Source organism: Pinus tabuliformis, chromosome 2_1 (genome assembly GCF_031772625.1).
Source record: "Pinus tabuliformis cultivar Carrire ecotype Pingquan chromosome 2_1, CPIR1, whole genome shotgun sequence".
In the NCBI taxonomy this organism is placed as follows: Eukaryota; Viridiplantae; Streptophyta; class Pinopsida; order Pinales; family Pinaceae; genus Pinus; species Pinus tabuliformis.
The window spans coordinates 884,226,056-884,250,209 of NC_142299.1; the positions used below are offsets into that span (position 1 = coordinate 884,226,056).

Below are 24,154 nucleotides of genomic sequence, written 5' to 3' on the forward strand. Positions count from 1 at the left end.
TGAGAGAGTTGTACCCTCATCTAATTGTTCAGTAATAAAGATATTTTGGGGTCCAAAATCTTCCAATGGGGAGGAGTGATCCAGTGGATCAAAAATATGCTCAAATTTTAAAGTTGTCAAAATGGCTTGAAACCTATATGGTTGGATAGATCTCAACGATATGAATCCAACACAACTTGTTTCATTGAAATCCGATATCGGATGCTCCTAGAAATGAGTTCTAATCGATTTGTCAAACAGGCGAATTTTGGCCAAAAAAAGGACAGCTAACTGTACATTTTGGGCCAGTGGCAAGCTGCCACGTGGCCTCTCTTGATTGGTTTAAAAAATTCAAATTTTAATGGTCTATGGTTGCTTGACACTTGGCAAGATTTCATTGGCTACAAGGTGGTCGATTTTCATTGGTTGGATGATGAGTTGAGGTGGACCAACCAGAGGCTGCCACGTGGCCCAACCAGAGGTTGCCATGTGGCATCCTGGTGGCCACTAAGAATTTGTAAAAGGCTGGAGAGCACCCAAGTGGAGTCAAACCCATGACCTCCTATAAGCTAACGAAGCATCATTCCAACCACGCTACACATGTTTCTTGTTTTATGTTGTGAACGAAACAATATTTAAGGTTATGTTTAGTGCACTTTTGGGGAGGGGCTAGCTTAGGGTCATATGAACCCGATGTGACTGAGGGCGCGAAGGAGATAAGGGCCAGATAGAGGCCCCCAAAACTCGACCCCCAACGTGGTCACATGGGTGCCACGTGACTGAGATTTCTGGAATAAGGGGTTAATGGCGAATTCAATGAGGCCACAAATTGAGGCAGCTGTTAGCCAAATTGTAGCTCTATTAGTGATTTTTGGGGTGGAATTGTAGGACAGTTTGCAGACAGGTGCGTTTTGTAGAACGAATAGCAAAAAAACTTGGGGAGATGATAACTTTCTCAGTTTTTGGTCTTTTTGGGAGCAAAAAGAGGCTAGATAGGGGTTTTTGACAGTTTTGAAGCCATTGGAGCTATTTTTGAAGCCATTTGAGCACTGTAGCTTGATGTAAATGACATTTTATTGGAATAATGAAAGAGTCCCAACCATTGGAAGCTAGACCAAGAGATGTAGCCCAGGAGGGGTGAACTCCTTCATCATTTTGTTGTGTTGTGTTTGCTGTTATGGTGATATTGTCTCATATTTTCTGCAAAAACTGAAATTTTAATTCATGTTTATGTGTTTATGAATTTAACATAAAAGGCTAAAAGACCCTAATTTAATCACTTGTAATTTTTCATATACCTCAAGCAAATTCATATACAGATCATATATGGTTGCAAGTATGGTGTGGTCGGTAGGCCCAAATGCTTAATGACCTCGGCTGAGATGAGTTTTTTATGGTTGTTGTTGTCGACAATCAACTGCAGTGAAGACCCCTTCACCCACATTTGTGAGTGGAATAGAAGCTCTGCTTCTTCTGGATCTTCAGGCTCAATCTTCTGGATCTTGGTCGTGGAAATGGTGGCACTGGGCTCCACATTAATAATTGCCTTCCCTTTGTCATTCCCCTTGTCAGGTTCTAACTCAGAATCAGAACATGCGTTTGACACTAAAGCTTTCAGCTCAACCACTAGTGACTATTTGGCTCAACACTCACTTGTGTTGTGAGTGGGGTTCTTATCTAACACACACCACTTTCTTGTGTCATTCTTTGTCTTTGTGGTGTTGTTCTTTGCTTGCAGCTTCGATGGGTTGTCCTAGGTCACCCCGCCTTGGCTTCATCCTTTGTTTTACGATTTGGGGGCGCCTTTACCATACTTTGGATTCGAAAATCCAAAGTCTCACTTCTTCTATTTAAATTTATGCTCGATCTTGACAGTGTATCGATATGTGACGCCAAGCGAGGAAACGTCTAAGAACTCTGTATCATCTTAGATGTATTTGTGTAGACATCCACGGTACTTGAGTACCAGATGCCGCTCAGAATCCTTGATATCCAACTTCGCACGAAGGGTATGAAAAATATTTGTGAACTATGACACATCTTGGTCCCTTCGTTGCTACAGTGTAGTACACTTTATGTACTTATCGTCATAGCTCCCAACAGGGTAATATTGTTCCTTGATGGAATCTCAGAAAGAAGGGATGCAGCTGAAAACAACAAAGGTTCGCTCTCGTCCCTCTTCTCACAATAGGTTTCCCACCAATCCTTGACGTGGGGAATGACTTTGAGGAGTGCAAAAGTAATCTTCTTCCTATTGGAAAAATCATGAACCAAAAATATCCATCCAACAAATTTAACTATTTATCTACGGTATCTACATCTATCTGGCCTTCAAATATGAGAATATCAAAGTTGAATTGTACCTTAAAGGGAGTGGCACCTGCTGTTGGATGAAGATGTGTCCCCTATGGGCATTTGCCGAAGGATCTGAGCAAAGTTGTCCATCATCACGTTCTTTTGTCACTCGAGGGTTTCTTCAAGCAATATTTTGAAATTATCTCCTTCTCCCTCGTCTTTATTTTCTTCTGTCATGGTATGTTTTGGGGGTCGGTGAGGGCGGTCTTGCAAACGTTCAACCAGTTCAATTCCTAACTACTTATACCCCAACCTCATTGGGGACATGCACAGAAAAATAGAGAAAGAGCATATTGCTTTGATAACATTGATCCAAATTTATGAAGGAATGAAATGGAATACAAATATAAACAAAAATGCAGAGATACATTGAAAACTAAACTTCAATTCATTAATAACAAAGTACTGAAAATTGTTCATACGCAGAATGTAAGTACTATCTCAGGCAATGGTAGCTTATCTATGAGAAGAGATGCGCCGGCTACATGCTTTCTGAACTCTATGTTACAATGAGTCTCAAAGGCTTTTTTATCATTAAAAAACAATGAGAAACCCTAAACATCCAAAAGCTTGACCCTAGGAGATGAAGCGCCAAAATCTTGTGGGCCCTTTTGGGGTTAGTTGGAACATCAACTTCCTAGGATCGTAACTTTGGCATATGATCTCCATTTGGCAAAATTGATTAATTAACAAAGCCACAGAGCTAGCACTTAATTTAATTACTAAACCTTGAAAGGCATGAACCAACTCCCACATTTAAACAAAGATTACAGAGTAGCTAATCTAACTTAATTTAAATATAGTTAAATTAGAATAAATTACAATAAAGACATATTGATAAAAATTACAATTTTACAATTTATTTTATAATCAAATAAACATTACATATCATTATTATTAACTAATAAAAAAAATCATACTTTTATTAAAAATTAAAGTTAATAAAAAGATTAACTACTTTTGAAAAAAAATTACACAATCACAAATAATTAATTCAGATTCAAAACTATCTCACCTACAAATATTTACAATCACAAATATTAATTCAAATTCAAAACCATTTCATCTAAAAATATTTATATTTTTTTATAATGAAATAAATTTAAAAAATAAAAAATAAAAATATTAAAAAAACAAATCATTTCGTTCGAAATATTAACTTTACCAAATGTTTAATTTTTCGTCGATGCTGAATTAATAGAGGGTCAAATGTTATACCTTACCCAAATTACCAGAATTCAGCAGCCTTCTGCAACAGTTTGGCATCTAGTTCTCAATTCCATGAGAATTGATAAGAATAACACTCTGCAGAGCGATATTAACACTTTCACTCAAATGGATTTCTGGAATTAATTAGCGATTCTTTCGCCAGCATCGAAAAGGTAACTCATAAGTGTTTAAGTTCTGATCCTTCTTGTTAATTAGAGATGGATTTTAAGTAGCAATATGTGGTTATGGGTGGATTTGTACGTTGGAAGGAGTATGGGTGAAAGATGGGTGGATTTGTACGTTGGAAGGAGTATGGGTGAAAAATGACTATAAATTTAAAGTAAAGTAAATTTATAATTAAAAATATTGTAAGTATGGATTATAAATTCAAAATAAAGTAAATTTATAATTAAAAATGTTGTTGTGTGTGTTTTTTAGGTAGTCTAACGACGCAGGGGAATTGCTCGGAAAGTTATGGAAATTCCAGTCATATTTAGAGAAAATCTGGCAAAGATTTTTGTAAATCGAAATTATAGTTGTTAAACTTCAAAATTTTAGGTGTCATAGACGTTTTTGATGGTGCTAAATCCATTTCCACCATCAAAAACACAATTCAAACACTGCCTCTACAAGATTTTTTGAATTTTTTTTGCCCGAATTCCAACTACTTTGGCCGTCCGGGGAATTCCTTTGCCTCTTTAGACGACTCCTTTTTTTTAATGTATATATATTTAATTAATATATATATTTTTTTGTAGGGAGAGAAAGCCAACTATTTTTCTGACGAGTAATTATGATGTGTCCTTTTACTAGTAAACTTTCGATCTGAGTATTCACTAATTTCACATTACTTCTTTTACCAATTAAAATGCCTTTAACACTTAATTATTAAATTTTAATAATATAAAATGTATTATAGAATACTTGTTTTGATATTTATTACAATTTCATCTCAATCAAAATTTACTAAACATTTAACTTCAAAATCATTATAATTACTTTAAAAAATACAAACAATAAAATATTAGTAATTTAAAATCATTATGATGATATTAAAAAAAAGACAAACAATAAACTATGAGTAAATTTAAAGTAGGTTGAACATTATTGTACTCGTGATTTTAACCACGGTGTATAAAAATTGAAGAAAAGAATTTGGAAGCAATTTTGAGGAAAGACACATGTGATCAGCTCCCGTATTGGCCGTCACCGACAATTTGAGACCATGGAATGGCAAGGAGGACAAAAAAAGAGAAGGTCGTGTTAGAGAGTCTGGAACAACACGATCTATAAGAAGAAAGAAAGAAAGAAATTATTTTAACGTCCACGAGGCTAAAGATAGCCTATGGGACAGATTGCTTTTTCATCTGCTTGATGTATTTGGCCCTTTTTTTGTGAAGCTTCACAATAAATGCTCCCGTCTTCTCGACAAACCCCTCGTTAAATAGATTATCCCAAGAGCTAGCTGCCAACGTATGTGCATAACTTTCCATGTTGTCTTTGAAGGCCTCACATTCTAAAATGAAATGTTTTTCTGTTTCCACTTTTCCGGAAGAACAAAAAATGCATACCCTTTCCTCCCACACTTCCTTTGGCCTTTTCCAGCGCCCTGTTTCACAACGGAGTTGATGAGAATTAGTCCTTAACTGAGCAATAAGAATTTTGGCTCTCCAAGAGATATTGGCCTCTATGTATGCTTTTGGTTGATGATTATGAGTGGGATTAAACACTTCAATATAGTAATTTTTCTTTCTTCCTAGCTCCTTCTCCCAAGTACGTTTGTGGAACTTTTCCATAACAAAAGCTTTTATCTCTTTGCTGTTTATGGGGCACGCGTTCAAGCAAATATCCCATTTACTAAACCATTTGTTATTTTGTTGCATCCAATTTTTTTTGCTCTTGCACAATCTATCATTAAAGACAACCTTAGGCCATCTACCCTCTTCCATTTGCTCAATTTTTTTTAAATAACTTATGACTCCCACCATAGCAATTGCTTCAATAGGAGCAGCCCCTGTTTCACTTAACAAGATATCATAAGGCACTGCACTTTTAATCTTAAATTTGTTTGTAATCAAACGCTTCTGAATTTTCTCAATTTGTCTCCACTGCATGTCGGAAGTACTGCTAGCCCACAGTTCACAACCATATAGAATCACTGGAATCACTAGAAGCCCAAAAAGAGTTTGAGTGGTCTTCCAGTCCCATAACTCTGCCTCTCTACACCTATTTTGAAAAGCATAAAATGCTTTCCAACCCCCCAAAGTTCTTTTCTTTCTACAACCATTCCAGCTTAGATTTTTGTTGAAGTCAACTCCAAGGTATTTGTATTCCGCAACTTCTTCCAGAATGTTGCCTTCAAAGTAGAACTTATGTTGGTTATGTTTTCTTTTCTTAGAGAAGACCACTACTTTCGTTTTGCTGATACTGACTTGCATCCCCACACTTCTACAAAAATGCTCAAGGGATAGTAAGTGCTCTTGCAAACCAAGCGCCGATTTAGCAATCAGAATAAGGTCATCTGCATACAAAAGAAGCCTTATAACAAACTTGCACAGATAGATACCATCACCCCCTTGCGAATTTAACCACTCCTCAAGCTTGTCGATATATAAACCAAAAAGGGTAGGAGACAGTGGGCAACCTTGCTTGACCCCGATATCGCTTCTAAAACTTTCAGAAATGCCTGCCGAAGTTCTAATTTTGACTTTCACCTCTTCATACAGCCTATGCACAGCTGCTCTCAAATGTTTAGGAACCCCAAGTTCCTCCATTCTTTGCCAAAGTTTATCCCTAGGAACCGAGTCAAACGCTTTTCTGAAATCAACAAAGCAACAAAAGACTTCTTCCTTATTCTCCCAAACTTTTTCAATGATGTGCCTTAAAGTTATGCAATGATCAACTGTTGAATGCTTAGTTCTAAAACCTGCTTGCCCTTTAGCACGCTTATTTCTTTCTTCTGCCCACTTGCTAATTTTGTTTTCTAGCATGCTTCCAAATAGCTTTGCAAACAAAGGGTTTATCATGATGGTCCTATAATTTGAGGGATTATTGATGTCACCGCTCTTGAAAAGAGGTATTGCCAGACTAGTTGTCCAATCTGTGGGGAGCCCTTGTTGTATGATGTTGTTGAAGATTTTGGTAATGTGAGGTGCAAGGATCTTTGAGCCCCACTTTAGATATTCTGCTTGGAGTTCAGCTAAGTCTTTTGCTTTTCCAACACCCAACTTCTTGATACCCATCTCTACCTCTTGTACCGTGAAGAGTTTAGTATCCGTGTTGACCAAGGGGGGAGGGTCAACCTTGGGAACCTGCTCATAGAGTTGTCTTGCATAGTCAAACCATTTAGAAGCTGTAATATTATTTCCAATTTGTATCTTTTTCGGTTGGAGCTCCTTCCAAAATAATTTGGGATTATTTTTCCCAAGGAAGATTAGTTCTTCCCTCCTTGAAACCATGAAATCAGCCTTTTTCTTGCTTAATAAATGCTTGTAAGATTTGAGCTTTATGTTATCCTTGCTTGACTCTTTCCAGATTCTCCTTGCCTTTTTGCATTCCTCGTCAAACCAAGCATTAACCGGAAAGCAATTTGTTTCAGACTTCTTAATTTTTGTTCTTTTGCACTTTGCAAGTGCGCATTGAATTAAATGTGTTAATTCATGACTATGAAGGCTGTGAATTGTAATTTTCTCCTTCTCAAAGAGCCTCTCTAATGTCATTTTGAAGGTATTACAATTTTCTGGGGTCAAAAGAATTCTGCCCTGTGGGAGATTTTGTTAGACATGCTGAATTTTTGACTCTAATTGTTTCTTTCCAATCCAAGAGAAACATAAATAAATTGGCTTGTGATCTGATTTCAAATCCCACAGCTGATCTCCAACCAGAACTTCGTCCATTTTCTCACACAAACCATGTGAGCAAATTACATAATCTACCACACTTGCTCCATTGTAAGTATTGCGAGTGAAATTACCAGACTTTTCCCATCTAGTCAAGCCATTACAAATGACTAAATCAAAGGCCCCACATAGAGTAAGCAATTGTTCACCAAAGAGATTGTAACCCTTGTCCTCTGAAATTCTTTCCCACTGATTATTACTTTCTTCTGTAAGCCAAATAGGGTCACAATCATCTTTACAACAAAGAATGTTAGCTTGCTCACTTGTAGTCCTAGCATTAAAATCACCCACTATAAGGACTTCACCTAGCTGAGAATATGTTGCAATATCCACTTTTAAAGCTGCAAATGGATCTTTGTGGTCAAGCCCTCTACCTTTGTAGATTTTTGAGACCTGTGGCGCAAAATAGCATGCTGCAATTCTGATGTGGTTTCCATTTTCTGATATTTTGAACCAAATGAATTGCTTATTTGAGTCTTCTTTTTCTAACTGAATGAGACGACCTTCTTTCTCCCTTACTAAAACCATGATACCCCCGTGCCCTTTGCCATTCCCTGCTGCCTTGTTCCACACTGCCATCTTCCAGTATCCTTCAAACAAAGGTGTCTTGCACCCTTCATGCTCATGTGTTTCTATGAGGCAAATTATGTCTCTATTTTCCGCAATAGGCCCTAACCCAGGTCCTCGTCTCCATGGGTAACCTCTGCAGTTCCAACAAACTAATCTCAAGGAAACCTAGGTATGACTTGATTGCTATTTATTTTGACGTGCAAGACTCACATTTGAGTCTTTGTCCTTGTTTTCCCGTGCTGACCTTGCTTTCTGATTTCTTGTTGAAGAGTTTGTTGCCTCTTCTTTATTACCATCTTGCTGCTCTGTTTTGGAAGGAGGTCCAAATTACGCTATCACAGCTTTGCCTTTATAAATCCATGCTCTCTTTCCTTCATCTCTTGCTACCCTAACCTTTAAAATTTCCTCTCTTCTTTCCTCCTGTTGTTTTACAGTTAAATCTTCTTCTAGGAAAAAACGAGAACCCCTCAAGAGATGCTTCTTGCTTAGAATAATATATTTATCACGTGAGCTAGGCATAATGACTTTTATGGGCCTGGCTCTCTCCCTGTTAAACTTACCCACCCTCCATGCTTGGTATATTTGTCCTTGCCATAGCAACTTGTCTTTCAAGAAGTCTCTTGCAAGGTCAAGAGTACATTCATTTTTTCCATAGTCTTTCACCCCTTTAATAATTATGTTTGCTGCCCTATTTTGTCTTTCCTTGCCTTCACTATCTTGCATGTTGTCAACCTTATTAGCAGAATTACTAATAACTTGAGCCCAAGTTTTGGAAACTTTGGTGGAATCTTCTTTCATTTCTTCTCTTGCGTTCTCTTCATGGTTGTTTATTTGGACAATCATTTTCCCTTTATCCTGGGATGATTTCACATTCACCACCTCTGTACTTTCCACTATAGATTTCTTTACATTTTGCACATCCGCCTTCATGCGTTGCCATTCTGTCTTCCCTATCAGGAGAGCTTCCTGTAGCAATGCCACTTGTTCTTCTAAAATTTTATTGTTTTCTGCTAACGCCTTGTTCTCAGCCATTATTATATGAATTTTATGATCTCTTTCCTGCCCTTTAGCTTCTAAAACCTCCAACCTTTGTTTTGCATTTAACAATTCTTTCACATAAAGATCAGATGACCAGCTGAGAGGTGTGGATGTGGGACTATATAAGGCAAAATCATCAATGCTTTTTCCTTTGGGCTTCTTGTTGCCACGTGCTTGTGGAGGAGACTTGTTTGGGTGCTTTTTGCGAGGGAGTTTCTTCCTTGTTTGGTCCCATTTTAGACGAGCTATTCTTCGTTTTAAAATGCCCCGATATTGTTTGGCATTGACCCAAACCCACTTCCCAGCTTTGGCGGATGATGCAATTTTCACTTGTCCTAAATCATTTGTCTCCACATGTTCTGAAATTTCTAGTTCCTTTGTCATGTTTGAATGCATTTGTTGTTGCTTGCTTGCTACTCAATACTTCCGCTGCGTAAAAACTCCCTGCTTTCACACTGCTCACTGTTTGCTGCTTGCTGCTCTTACTGCTGCCCAAATTGCTCTGCTCACTGTTCACTGCTCATACTGCTCACTGTTCGCTGCTCTCACTGCTGCCCAAATTGCTCTGTTTAAATGCGGCCCTATCCACCTGCACAGACCCACTCCCTTGTCTGTGCAAAGCCATACACACATTTTAATCTGTCCATGATGATGGCAGAAAAATAATTCGAATAAGAATATTGCATCAACCAATCAAAATTTTAAAAAATAAAATTAAAATATTAAAATAAGTATATTTCATTTCATTTGCAATATTAACTCTACAAAATATTTTTAAATTTTTCGTCAATATCCAATTTTTCGTAATAACCAAGTAATAGAGAGTCAACACATAAAACGAATGTATTATACCCTACGCGAGAAGGATAATAAGCAATTTGAGTGACATGCAAAGAACAAAGAGCACACTTTCCACATACATCTCGGCTCTCCAATGTTCCCATGTGCAAACATGTGATACCATTTTCAATTACGAGATAGAAGTATTAAATATTTTGAGTTGTAGAAATTTGGTTATATAAAAGAAGTTTTAATGATTTTGATCAATTAAGCAAAGTTTTTGGTAGAGATCACATAAGAAAATTTTTTGCCCGACGCCTTTCGAACCAACAAATGTGGTTCATCATTAAAACCAGATGAAGAGACAAACCATGGCAAAGGCTTAAATAAAGAGCAATGTAGAGACATAATTTCAAGTAATGGCTATATTTGAACAATAATATTTAAATTATAATATTAATTTATTAATATATTAAAAACAATTAAACGGCTAGTTTTTGAAAAAAATATTTAAATAATGACATTATTTCATTAATTTATTAAAAATATTAATATTAAACGGCTAATTTTTGAAAAATAATATTTAAATTGAGATATTAGTTTATTAATTTATTAAAAACAAATATTAATAAATAACCGCTATATTAAACAACTAGTTTTTGAGAAATAATATATATATATATATATCTATCTATATATATATATATATATATATAGATATATATATATATATATATATCAAAGTTTAAAGGAGTGAAGTCAAAAATTATAAAAACTAGTGAAGACCTTGATCGAGACAAGGTCATTTAATAAATAAAATAATTAATGGAAAAATAAAACAAATATACACAAGTCAAAAGAAATATATATATATATATATATAAAGAAAAATAATCAATAAATAAAACGGGTTCAACAATAAAATATGGGGCTCAGGCCCATTAAACAAATAACAAAAATACTAAAAGGAGTTAAGAACGAATAAGATGATAAAATACATAAAAAAACACCAAAGATCAAGAAAATAAACTCTAATGAATAATAAATCAACAACAAATACTATAACAAGGATGTCAATACCTACATAGATAAACAAACAAACAAAATAAATCCCAAAAAGAAGCCTAAAAAACTAGGAGGACAAGGCAGGTACCCAACTTCTACTAATATTCCAACCATCATCTTTATTCAAATTTGTGAAAATTTAAGTTTAAACGAATCGTTCAAAATCCCTTGTTTAACCATATACTAATTTAATGTCAAAATAAACTTGATTCATCTTTGATATTTTTTTGATTTTTTTTTAATGATATAAAACATTTCGATTTTCATTAAAAAAATTTAAGTTTAAATTTAATTATATAAAATTTATAAAATATTGTTTAATTTTATACGTAATTAATTGAAACGTAATTGTTCCATATTTGTTTTTGTTTGTGGGTTGAAATTATATTTTGAAAAGATCATTATTTTTCCTTAGGTATATATTATGTATTGAGTATTTGTTGATTTTTATTAATTAAATTAAATATTATATATATATATATATATATATATATATATATATATATATAAATAATTTAATAAAGGGTAATCTTACCCCGGATGCGAGTGGACATTGATGTGATGGAGGTTACGATCCGGCAGACGGGTGCATGGCAAGCCCATTGGTTTGCTGGCAGAAGGCAGGCACTCACCTCTAGAACAATTAAGTTGATGGGTCGTCACCCTACGCGACATTCAATTCGGTGGGGAGGCCGAGACACCAAGAGTTTCAACATGAAACCTCCGCCCCTTGTGACCCCGTCCTCAGTCGAGAATTCAGCCGCTTGGTTTTGGCATTGTGGTGCTCTGCCGGTCTCCATGTCGAGACAACTCTTGCCGGTAGGTTCTCGCTATTCGTCGGATGCTGAAGTGCACAGCCTTCACACCACGGTTGGAAAGCGCTGCCCGCTGGCCTCCTGCATTAGCTTCATCCCTAGATGTCATCACTTGCACAGCCCGTTCTGTGCTCAGCTCCTCCCTGCTATGTTCGACTTTCGCTCCCACCTCCCCCTGTTGGGACCCCCTCTCATTTACGCCGGCTCTCACGACTTCAGTGTTACAATGCCAAAGTTGAGGCACCGTATGAGATGCCGCAGGGGAGGCGCCAGGCCTATTCCCTCCCCTTCCCCTTCCTCTAGCTTGTCCCCCTCTCGCAGTCCCAGCGAAAGTGCTTCCCATCGTACTCTTGGAAGGGGCCAAGCTCGTCGCCTCCCTCCCTCCCCACGAAATGTCACCTTCGCCTTGCACCATTACATTGAACCTCAGCCTGCTTTCGTCGCCTCTCCACCGTCTTTTATGCCCCCTATCAGCCCGCAGGCCTCCCCTTCTGCTCCGCCTATTCCTATGCCCGTAGATTATAGTCCCTCTCGCCTTGCTAATGAAAGCAGCTCAGGCCTACTCCAGAAAACCGGGACGAATGCAGGCGAGCGTGAAGCAGTGGATGATGCTCCTCAGAGGGTTCCCGATCCAAATCCTGATGAAAGCAACTCTGGCCAACTCCAGAACACCGGGACTACCGCAGGCAAGCGTGAAGAGGTGGATGACACTCCTCAAAGGGCTTCCGATCCAAATCATGATGAAAAGGAAGGATGGTGGTGCAAAATTGAAGAGGAATCGCCCTCAGGTGACTATGGACTCTAGCGCCTCTGCTTTTTCTCGCCATCATGTCTAGTCTTTTGAGCATTTTGCTAGTTTTGTCACCTGTGTATCTAAGCGTGTCTAAGTTGTTCTTTGTAGTTAAAATAGTTCTTAATCTATGTACGAGTCGGTTTCCCCTGGTGGGCGGCTCAATTTTTTGGCTTACTGTTATTAACTCAAGGCTGGTTTCCTCTTGCGAGGCAGCTTTCAAACACTTCTCGGGCCGGTTTCCCCTTGTGGGCAGCTCAATTTTTGATATCTTGTTGACTATATGGCGGCACTCTGATGCCTAGAACTCTCTATACCATATGTTATACTAATAGATTTAAGCTTACTTAGAAAAAAATAAAGGGTAATTTAATTTTTTTTTTTTTTTTTAATTTATTTAATTGGCATTTATTTCTTATGGATTGGTTGTCAGTTTGGACATGTTATTGTTCAATGCTAAAAATAATGAGCCAAAAGTACATGGGTCACATCAGATTTGTTTTTATTTTTCCATAAGAAAAAAATGTTACTTCTATTATAAATAAAAATAGTACATATACGTGGTTCATAGCTTCATCCATCCAGTCAAATATGTCTTGGATAAGTAAGTTCCAGAGTATCATAAAAAATTAAACCAGACTATCCAATCAGATAATAAAAACTTAGATATTGTATGAAATTAAGCACAAAGTCGAAGCATAATTTGAGTAATATGGAAAAACAAAATTTGCAACATATTGTAAAAAAGATAGAAAGCATCAGAAAAAGCTATGACGATATAGAGGCTCGCGCGTGGGGAGACGTGGTGCTCAAGGCAAGCAAAGCCAACCCTCCTCCAGGATCATGTTTTCAACCAGATATATGTATTGTATTTTACCAGAATCACAGCTCAGGTCAGCCTTGGAGAGGCTATCAGCCTTTGTGTTACCTTCGCTATATATATATATATGCGTGATTGTGTATGTGAGAAGCAAGCTCAGGATGTGCTTGATCCTCCTGATCCACCCCAGGAGTAGGGGTGGGCAAAAATCATAAGTCCCCATGATGTCGTCGATCGATGCCTTTGAATCCCCATATATATTTAGAGAGTAAATGTTTTTTGTGTAGAAAACCAGAGTAACCCCCATAAAGCCATAGCCTCTGCCTTGGTGTTGGATCCAGAGCCTCCATGCCACCACAAGTGATATTCAGTAGTCCAGTCAATGTGGAGCACTACACCACACCTGCAGATTCCCAATTGGGTAGCACCATCAAAGAAGCCAATAGGGGGAGTACATTCCACAAGCTTAATCCTGTACGGTTGATCGTAAGACTTTACAGAATCCATGGAGGTGGCCTTCATCCAAGTTAGAACCTTGCGTATTAACCAGGAGTATTCAGCTTTACATCCCTCAAATATGAACCCGTTTCGAGCTCTCCATATTTCCCAGATGATGAATAGGTGGGAGGGTCCATTGTTCCTATTGACCCTTCATCCATTCAATCATGAACTCTTCAAAGTTGCCAATCCTCCAAAAAGTGAACTTAAAAACATCAGCGAAAAAATTCCAGATGCGGATAGTGAAAGAACACAAGAAGAACAAATGAATGGTTGTCTCAGAGTCTTCCATGCAAAGTATACATATACTCGGCCCCATATGTCCTCTTTTTCGCAAATTATCCCAAGGGAGAATCTTTTTTATCCAAACCAGCGAGGAAAATAGGATAATCTTTGTGGGGATCTTCCATTTCCAAATTCTAACAAACCATGACCTTTCCAAAGGGCTTTCAGATAGAGTCATTAACCACCTATATGTATCGGCCACAATAGGAGACCCTTTTGAAAGCCTCCCAAACCATCTTAAACTGTCACCTCTGCTATCAAAAAAAGGCCCTGTAATGTTCAATAAATTGATGTATGTACTCCATTCAGTGGCACAGCTGCCCACCAGATGTAAATCCACAACATTTTCCAAACCGTGCATCCCGACTGCCACTTGTGTATAATTTGTGAAAAGTAGAAATAACCTCCACAATGAATCATGGATAGAGTATTCTCTCCCAAAGTATTTCAAGTGGTAACTCCCATCACTGGATCTGAGCCTATCATGATTTCGTTCCTATTCCCAAAACTCCAGACCATCCCATTGTGCAACATTCCTAGATTTTATGGAACGATCTCCAAATCAACAATCCTCTAGATAGACGACTATTGATGTCTCTGTAAACTTGTTCTGGTTCACGACCTCTCAAGTATTTATGTTTAAATATCTCCTGCCAAATCCCACATCCCCAAATAGCACGCCACAGAGATTTGATAAGTAGTGCCTTCCCAAATATGCGCTGGTCCAGTAAGCCCCATCCCCCCCAGTCCTTTGGAATCATCAGAGTTCCCATTTGCAAAGGTGGTATTTAAATCGCGAGCTATTCCTAGCCCAGAGGAATTGTGCAGAAATAGAACGGATCCAGTTTTGTATGGAAACCGAGATTTGATACAAATGTGCCGAGTAGACAGCCAATTGTTGTAAGACAATGAGAGCGAGGATATATCTACCTCCCAATGAGAGGAAGCGATTTGTCCAAGAGAACAGTTTCTTTTTATATTTTTCCACCAACCACATCCAATCCTCCGAGCAATAACAATTGGGCTTGAGTCGGAAGCCAAGGTAAGTGAAGCCCATCTGAATTGGAGCCTTTTGTACATCAAATAATGCCGCAATATATTCAATTTCATGCATGTCCCCATTAGAAAAATATAAAGTGGACTTACTTCCATTTGTAATCAATCCTGAAGCATCACCAAATCTACCCAGAATCTGATGAAGGGAACACCACTGGGATCTGGAAATAATTCCAAAAGTTAGGATGTCATCAACAAAAAATAGATGAGTAATGCATACCTTCCCAGTGATCTTGATACCCTGGAAACAACCCATTTCTTTTTCCTCCTTGATCTTTAAGCTGAGGCCATCCAAAGCCAGAATGAAAATGAGAGGTGAGAGCGAGCATCCTTACCTAAGGCCCCTTTTTTCACAAAAAAAATGTAGAGGGCAATCCATTGATCAGGACAACAAAATTTGCCGAAGTGATACATGCCATTATCCATGCAACATTATGAGTTTGTAACCCAATCTTATGTAACAAAAGGCGAATATAGGACCAGTCCACACAGTCATATGCCTTGTGGAGATCAATCTTCATGACCAAGGCCTCTTTTTTCTGAGTATGGATGGTATGTATAGCTTCCTGAGCCGAAGAAAATATATATATATATATATATATATATATATATATATAAAGAAAAATAATCAATAAATAAAATGGGGTCAACAATAAAATATGGGGTTCAGGCCCATTAAACAAATAACATAAATACTAAAGGGAGTTAAGAACGAATAGGATGATAAAATACATAAAAAAACACGAGGGATCAACAAAATAAACTTTAATGAAGAATAAATCAACAACAAATAATATAAAAAGGATGCCAATACCTACATAGATAAACAAACAAACAAAATAAATCCCAAAAAGAAGCCTAAAAAACTAGGAGGACAGGACACGGACCCAACTTCTACTAGTATTCCAACCATCATCTCTATTCAAATTTGTGAAAATTTAAGTTTAAACGAATCGTTCAAAATCCCTGGTTTAACCATATACTAATTCAATGTCAAAATAAAACTCGATTCATCTTTGAGATTTTCTTAGATTTATTTTTTTTGATGATATAAAACATTCCAATTTTCATTAAAAATTTTTAAGTTTAAATTTAATTATATAAAATTTATAAAATATTGTTTAATTTTATACGTAATTAATTGAAATGTAATTGTTCGATATTTTATTTTGTTTGTTGGTTGAAATTATATATTTTTGAAAATATCATTATTTTTCCTTAGGTATATATTATGTTTTGAGTATTTGTTGATTTTTTATTAATTTAATTAAAAAAAATTAATAAAGGGTAATTTTAAATTTTTTTATTTTTTATTTTTTGTAATTTATTTTATTGGCATTTATTTCTCATGGATTGGTTGTCAGTTTGGACATGTTATTACTCAATGCTAAAAATAATGAGCCAAGAGTACATGGGTCACATCAGATTTGTTTTTGTTCTTTTTCATAAGAAAAAAATGTTGCTTCTATTATAAATAAAAACAGTACATATACGTAGTTCATAGCTTCACCCATCCAGTCAAATATGCCTTGCATAAGTAAGGTCCAAAGTATCATCAAAAATTATACCAGACTATCCAATCAGATAATAAAAACTTAGATATTGTCCAAAATTAAGCACAAAGTCGAAGCATAATTTGAGTACTATGGAAAAACAAAATTTGCAACATATTGTAAAAAAGATAGAAAGCATCAGAAAAAACTGTGGCGATATAAAGACCCGCATGTGGGGAGACGTGGTGCTCAAGGCAAGCAAAGCCAACCCTCCTCCAGGATCATGTTTTCAACCAGATATCTGTACTGTATTTTACCAAAATCGCAGCTCAGGCCGGCCTTGGAGAGGCTATCAGCCTTTGTGTTACCTTCCCTATATATATGCGTGATGGTGTATGTGAGAAGCAAGCTCAGGATGTGCTTGATCCTCCTGAGCCACCCCAGGAGGAGGGGTGGGCAGAAATCAGAAGTCCCCATGATGTCATCGATCAATGCCTTTGAATCCCCGTATATATTTAGAGAGTTAATGTTTTTTTGTGTAGTGAACCAGAGTAATCCCCATAAATCCATAGCCTCCACCTTGGTGTTGGATCTAGAGCCTCCATGCCACCACAAGTGATATTCAGTAGTCCAGTCAATGCGGAGCACTACACCACACCCACAGATTCCCAATTGGGAAGCACCATCAAAGAAGCCAGCAGGGGGAGTACATTCCACAGCTTCATCCTGTAGGATCGGTCGTAAGACTTTACAGTATCTGTGGAGGTGGCCTTCATCCAAGTTAGAACCTTGTGTATTAACTAGGAGTATTCAACTTTACGTCCCTCAAATATGAACCTGTTTCGAGCTCTCCATATTTCCCAGATGTTGAATAGGTGGGAGGGTTCATTGTTCGTGCTGACCCTTCATCCATTCAATCATGAACTCTTCAAAGTTGCTAATCCTCCAGAAAGTGAACTTAAAAACATCAGCAAAAAACTTCCATATGCAGATAGTGAAAGAACACCAGAAGAGCAAATGAATGGATGTCTCAGAGTCTTCCATGCAAAGTATAGATATACTCGGCCCCATATGTCCTCTTTTTTGTAGATTATCCCAAGGGAGAATCTTGTTTCTCCAAACCAGCCAGGAAAATAGGATAATCTTTGTGGGGATCTTCCATTTCCAAATCATGGCAAACCACGATCTTTCCAAAGGGGTTTCAGATAGAGTCATTAACCACCTATATGTATCGGCCACAATAGGAGCCCCTTTTCACAGCCTCCCGAACAATCTTAAAATGTCACCCTCGTGGTCAAAACAAGGCCCTGTGTTGTTCAATAAATTGATGTATGTACTCCATTCCATGGCGCAGCTACCCACCAGATGTAAATCCACAACATTTTTCCAAACCGGGCATCCCGACTCCCACCTGTGTATAATTTGTGAAAGGTAGAAATAACCTCCATGATGAATCATGGATAGAGTCTACTCTCCCAAAGTATTTCCAGTGGTAACTCCCATCACCGGATCTGAGCCTATCATGATTTTGTGCCCATTCCCAAAACTATAGACCATCCCATTGCGCCAACATTCCTAGATTTTATTAAACGATCTCCAGACCAATGATCCTCTAGACAGATGATTATTGATGTCTCTGTAAACGTGTTCTGATTCATGACCACTCAAGTATTTATGTTTAAATATCTCTTGCCAAATCCCACATCCCCAAATAGCACGCCACATAGATTTGATAAGTAATGCCTTCCCAAATATGCGCTGGTCCAGTAAGCCCCATTCCCCCCAATCCTTTAGAATCATCAGAGCTCCCATTTGCAAAGGTGGTATTTAAATCGTGAGCTTTTCCCATCCCAGAGGAATTGTGCAGAAATAGAACAGATCCAGTTTTATATGGAAACTGGGATTTGATACAAATGTGCCCAGTAGACAGCTAGTTGTTATAAGATAGTGAGAGTGCGGATATATCTTCCTCCCAATGAGAGGAAACAATTTGTCCAGGAGCACAATTTATTTTTATATTTGTCCACCAGCCACATCCAATCCTCTAGGCAATAACAATTGGGCTTGAGTCGGAAGCCAAGGTAAGTGAAGCCCATCCGAATTGGAGCCTTTTGTACATCAAATAGTGCTGCAATATATTCGGTGTCCTGTATGTCCCCATTAGAAAAATATAAAGTGGACTTACTTCCATTTGTAATCAATCCTGAAGCATCACCAAATCTGCCCAGAATCCAATGAAGGGAACACCACTGGGATCTGGAAATAATGCCAAATGTCAGGATGTCATCAACAAAAAATAGATGAGTAATGCATACCTTCCCAGTGATCTTGATACCTTGGAAACAACCCATTTCTTTTGCCTCCTTGATCTTTAAACTAAGGCCATCCAAAGCCAAAATGAAAATGAGAGGTGAGAGCAAGCATCCTTGCCTGAGGCCCCTTTTTTCACAAAAAAATGTAGAGGGCAATCCATTGATCAGGACAACAAAATTTTCCGAGATACATGCCATTATCCATGCAACATTATGAGTTTGTAACCCAACCTTATGTAACAAAAAGAAAATATAGGAACAATCCACACATTCATATGCCTTGTGGAGATCAATCTTCATGACCAAGGCTCTTTTTTCTGAGTATGTATGGTATGTATAGCTTCCTAAGCCGAATAGATAGCATCATGTATAAGCCTGTCACTCAAAAATCCAAATTGTTCTCCAGAAATGTGTGAGGACAAAAAAAAAAAAATAATCTGATCCACTATCAACTTAGAGATCGTCTTATATAGGATATTACATAGAGATATTGGTCGAAAATCACCAAAATTTTTGGGATTAGACGATTTGGGAATAAGTGCCAAAAAGGTAGAGTTTATGGCTCCCGAGATCATACCCAAAGTCCTGGATTCCTCCACAATATCTAGTATGTGCTATCCCATGATATCAAAGAAATGTAGGAAGAACTCGACCATCCATCTGTTAGGTCCCAAGCACTTGTCTCTAGCGAAAGATTTGAGGACCTCCAAGACCTCCTCCAGGCTGGCAGGACAAAAGAGATCCTCATTTGCCTCTGCATCAAACATCAGAGGGTATCACTCCAATACCCACATTTGGTCTTCAAAACACACCCCATCCCGATGTTTATATAAGTTCATAAAGTATAGGACAACCTCAGCACATATTCCATCCGAAGTGTATATCAAATCCCCATTCATGTCCTCAATATGCCAAATAGAATTTGTCTTCTTTCTGTGATTTGCAAATTTATGGAAATATTTGGTGTTGTGATCTCCCTCCTGCAACTAGATTTCCCAGCTCTTCAGTTTCCATGTAACCTCCTGAATGTGGAGGATCTTGTTCCTTCTGTCCTTTAAGAGGCTGATATATTCCCAGTCTCCTTGCGACGGTGTCACTTCTCCATCACTTTTCCAAATCTATCAATCTCCTTAGTGATCTGTTCCAGATCCCTGTACATCTATTTCTTCCTGTTTTGTTCCCAAACCTTGGTCTTCTCTTTGATAAGTTTAATTTTTTCCATCATATATCCCATCGTGGAATCCACTTGTGGGGATTATACATCATTCCACGTCATTCTAGCAAGCATGCTGTACTCCTCATCCTCCAACCAAGTACGATTGAACTTAAAGGGAATTCGATTTTGTTGATCCTCCATTCTCCATTATAGCATAATAGGCATGTGATTTGAGAGATAGGTCCTATGAATCCAAGATCTGAGATTCCCCAACTGATTAGCCAGTTGCTCCTTATAGACAAATTTGTCAAGCCACTTACCAATGCATTCATCCCCTACTTTGCGGTTACTCTAGGTTGAAGAAATTGGAACCGATATATCCATCATATGATGATCATTAAGAAGACCAAACAATCTATCAACAAGAAGGTCAGGCCGAGAATGGACACCCCATCTCTCCCCTTCCAGCAAGGTGGCGTTGAAATCCCTTGCCATTATAAGCCCACCAATGTTGAGAATGTTGCAGCTTTGTATACGATCCCAAAAAATAGAGCAATTCTTATATGGGGCATACAAATTGAGTAGATGGAAATGAAAAATATAGCCATGGATATGACCCAATAGTAAAATACTAGCAAAGAGACTATGAGCATGAAAGACTGCCTTCCGTGGGTCCCACATGGCCAATAAGCCCCTAGAGTGGTCGGAGGCATCCACCCCAGTGAAATGCCATGCAGGGAAAATCTTCAGGAAGTAAGAAATAGTGCGAGCAATAGAGGATAATGTTTCTTGTATCAATATGATAGTAGGACTAAGAAAGCGAATCATCTCGCGAAGATCTAATTTCTTGGAGTGATCCCCCAACCCCCTAATATTATAAGAGAGTATCTTCATCATGGGGCACTTGGAATGGGCAACAGAGCTCTAAGTGCCCGAGGATTAGGAGAGGAAATAATAGGAACATCATGTAGGCTGAAAGAGTCCAAGAAAAGGGGTGGTCTGGAGGAAGGTCTGCCCCAAAAATGGTGAATACCCTTCTTATCAGTCTTTCAGATCGTGATGTTTTTGGCAGAGGCAGGGATAATGTGGGGGGATGAGTTAGGAGCCTTTCCTTTGTGAATCGTCATAGATTTAAGATTCACATTCAAGTTATGCAAGAGAAATTCAATATCACTGTCCACAAAATTGTGCAAAGAGGAGGCCATCTCTGGTCTGTCGAGAGGAGTGGGAGAGGCCAACTCAAGGGGTGGCATGGAAGGAGAGATCACAAGCGGCACCAGAGTGGAGAGGATGGTGGATGTCGGGGAGTCCTAAGGTGGTGCCTACAATATGTCTGGGATAGGCAAGGGGCTGGTGAGGGGGTTAGTGGCGATTTCCCGGGAGTGCGCACGACATGGGGATGAGGAATGGATGATAGGATCAGAGGAAACGGGTGGGAAAAACTTAGACAGAGGAGGAGACAAGAGAGAAACATTAAAAGAAGAAGAAGGGATAGGAGGGGATGTACCTGAGGGGAAAATCCCTGCTAAACTAGAGTCATGTCAATTCAATACTTGAGGAAACTTCATCTGGTGACCCCATCCCAGCTGTCGTGTCCTTCGTTGTCCCGGGCACCGATTTATAAGATGTCTAGTGTAGTGAAAAAATAGGCATCAGAAGTGGACCCCCCAATAGTCAATCCCCTTTAAGATCAATGTCCTCCAAAAGTCCACTTGCAAAATCAACCTCAACCAGAATGCAAGCCACCCTCTTATCCTGAGCACCCACAATACCAGGCTCCAGATATATGAACCACCCACTCAAGTCCCCAATGGCCATCAAGGTATTCTTAGTCCAGAATTCCATGGGAAGACTCGAGAGCTTAACCCAAACAATGGCATTCTATAACGTGTGTGAAATGGGATTGAAGCCAATGTACCATTGGTGTAATTGAAGGAAACATCACCTTGCGAACCCAGGGGATTTCAAGAATTTTCCCCAAGTTGTCATTATGGAGGAGATGAAAATTGAACCAAGCATTCATCAGTAAACTCACCTTAGGAGAATATCCCAACATGGTTGTCCAAGTTTTGTTCACTCATTCCTATATATTCTATTCATTCAGGTCAGCAAATATCCACCTCCCCACCAAAGTACACTTCTGAAAAATCGTGACGTGATCCCACAATACGTCATAGCCAAATCTCAACAACTTAGTCTTTGCATACGGCTAGATGGGCTAAGAGAAACATCACCTAGACTTTGGGAGGGACCGCGTAGTCGATAGAGAAACAAAAAATGGAGATCCAGGGAGCGGCCTATCATGTATGTTTGCATGTACCGAGGTCTCTCCATGCAACACATCATTTGCCCGTCGAGCATGTGGTGCCTTAGCTCGTGCTTGCTCAACATCCATCGTGGCCAAAATAAAAGCTTCATGTGCTGCCATGTCCGAGTCCAGGCAGGCCAGAACCCCATCCAATCGAAGGTCCTCACCCATCCCACCCATTGCCCTTGACAACCATTCAAACCCCAACCAGAACAGAATAGGATAATGTGCACCCAGCAAATCCCGTCAAGGGCAAAGAGAATTTCTCGGGGGGTTGAAAAACAAGATTTTATATGGGTAAGCAATGTCAAGACATCGCCCAACAACATAACCACCAAATGCCACACATTAACAATGGTGTTAGTTGCCCCGCGGGATCCCGCGAACCTGCTACCACCCTAGTGAGAAGGCCAAGAGATCGGTATACCCACCAGCATATGGAATGTGTTGCAATCAATGATGACACCCAAATCAGCGAGAGTCCATAAATGGCATGATCACAAAAAATATGGGTAGGACAAAGATCGAGGCTTAGACAAGATCTAAAAATGGAATTGTCAGAAGTCGCCAGGACGATGTTAAATGGACCTCGAGAGAGTAAGCCCAGAGTCTCCTAGAAAGATCGATGGTCGGAAAAAAGAGCATACAAACATGTATCAGTCCCGGAAAACTAGCAAGTCTGTTAGAAATAATGGACGCTACCACCATCGTCCACACCACCCCGATCATAAAGAGAATCCCCGAAACAGTCACACAAGAGTCATCACCCCAACCTAGGCATCACCATCCGCACAAGGGGGAGCGTCAGTCCAACAGGAGAAAGACCACCTGAAAATACAACATATACAGATACAACACCCTGATATATACGTTGAAAGACTGAGTATATGACAGAGCTAAGTGCACATCATGCAGAAACTGCATATACAAAACCACCCCAAACTGCACCGCCACCAGCAGCATCCGCAGGGCCACCCTATACTACCATGACCACCACACCAAGGCCCATATACACACCCAATATTGCAACACTTCTCACAAAGTGACCATCAACGTAAAAGAGGACCAGACTCCACAGGGGGGGTCAATTCATGTCCAAAACATAGGAAATATTGTTCAGGAAGAGCATTTGTAACGATCAATATAGGTGGGGATGAAGGAGACCAGCACGAGCAAAGACACATATCCACCCACCGAATAGCATATGGTAGTCTTGTCAGTCAAAGGACATCTGGATCATCCGAACAATTAGAAACGATGCAACAAGGGATATAACGACAATCTGAATAATGATCCAAATTTCCCCCAAGGATGTTAAACCTCGATAGTACAAATTTTCCATGTTGTGTAAACCCTCACTGAAAAAAATCACAGAGTCAAAACCATGACAAAAACGCATGCCATACATGTAAGCACTAAAACCTGAAAGTTCCTCCGACAAACTTTGGAATGACACTCCCAAAAACAATCATAGAGGAGTCAAAACTATGACAACATCCCATGCCATACTTGTAAGCACTCAAAACTAAAAGTTTCTCTGGGAGAAGATTCCATGGTTGTTCTTAGCCTTTTATTGCATTCCATAATTATGTGAGTCAAGAGTACATGGGTTACATTAATTTTTTTATTTTATTTTATTTCATTTCATTTCATAATTAAGTGAGTGAGACATCACATTATAATTAGGTAATTGATACATTTATTTATTAAAAAATTGAAAAATAAT

The 24,154-nt window shown here is 38.6% G+C and overlaps 1 pseudogene; it reads left to right on the top strand.

Moving 5' to 3' along the window:
* The first annotated feature begins 12,218 nt into the window (after window positions 1–12,218).
* Window positions 12,219–24,154, top strand: part of LOC149203485 (uncharacterized) — a 36,337-nt pseudogene continuing 24,401 nt past the window's right edge.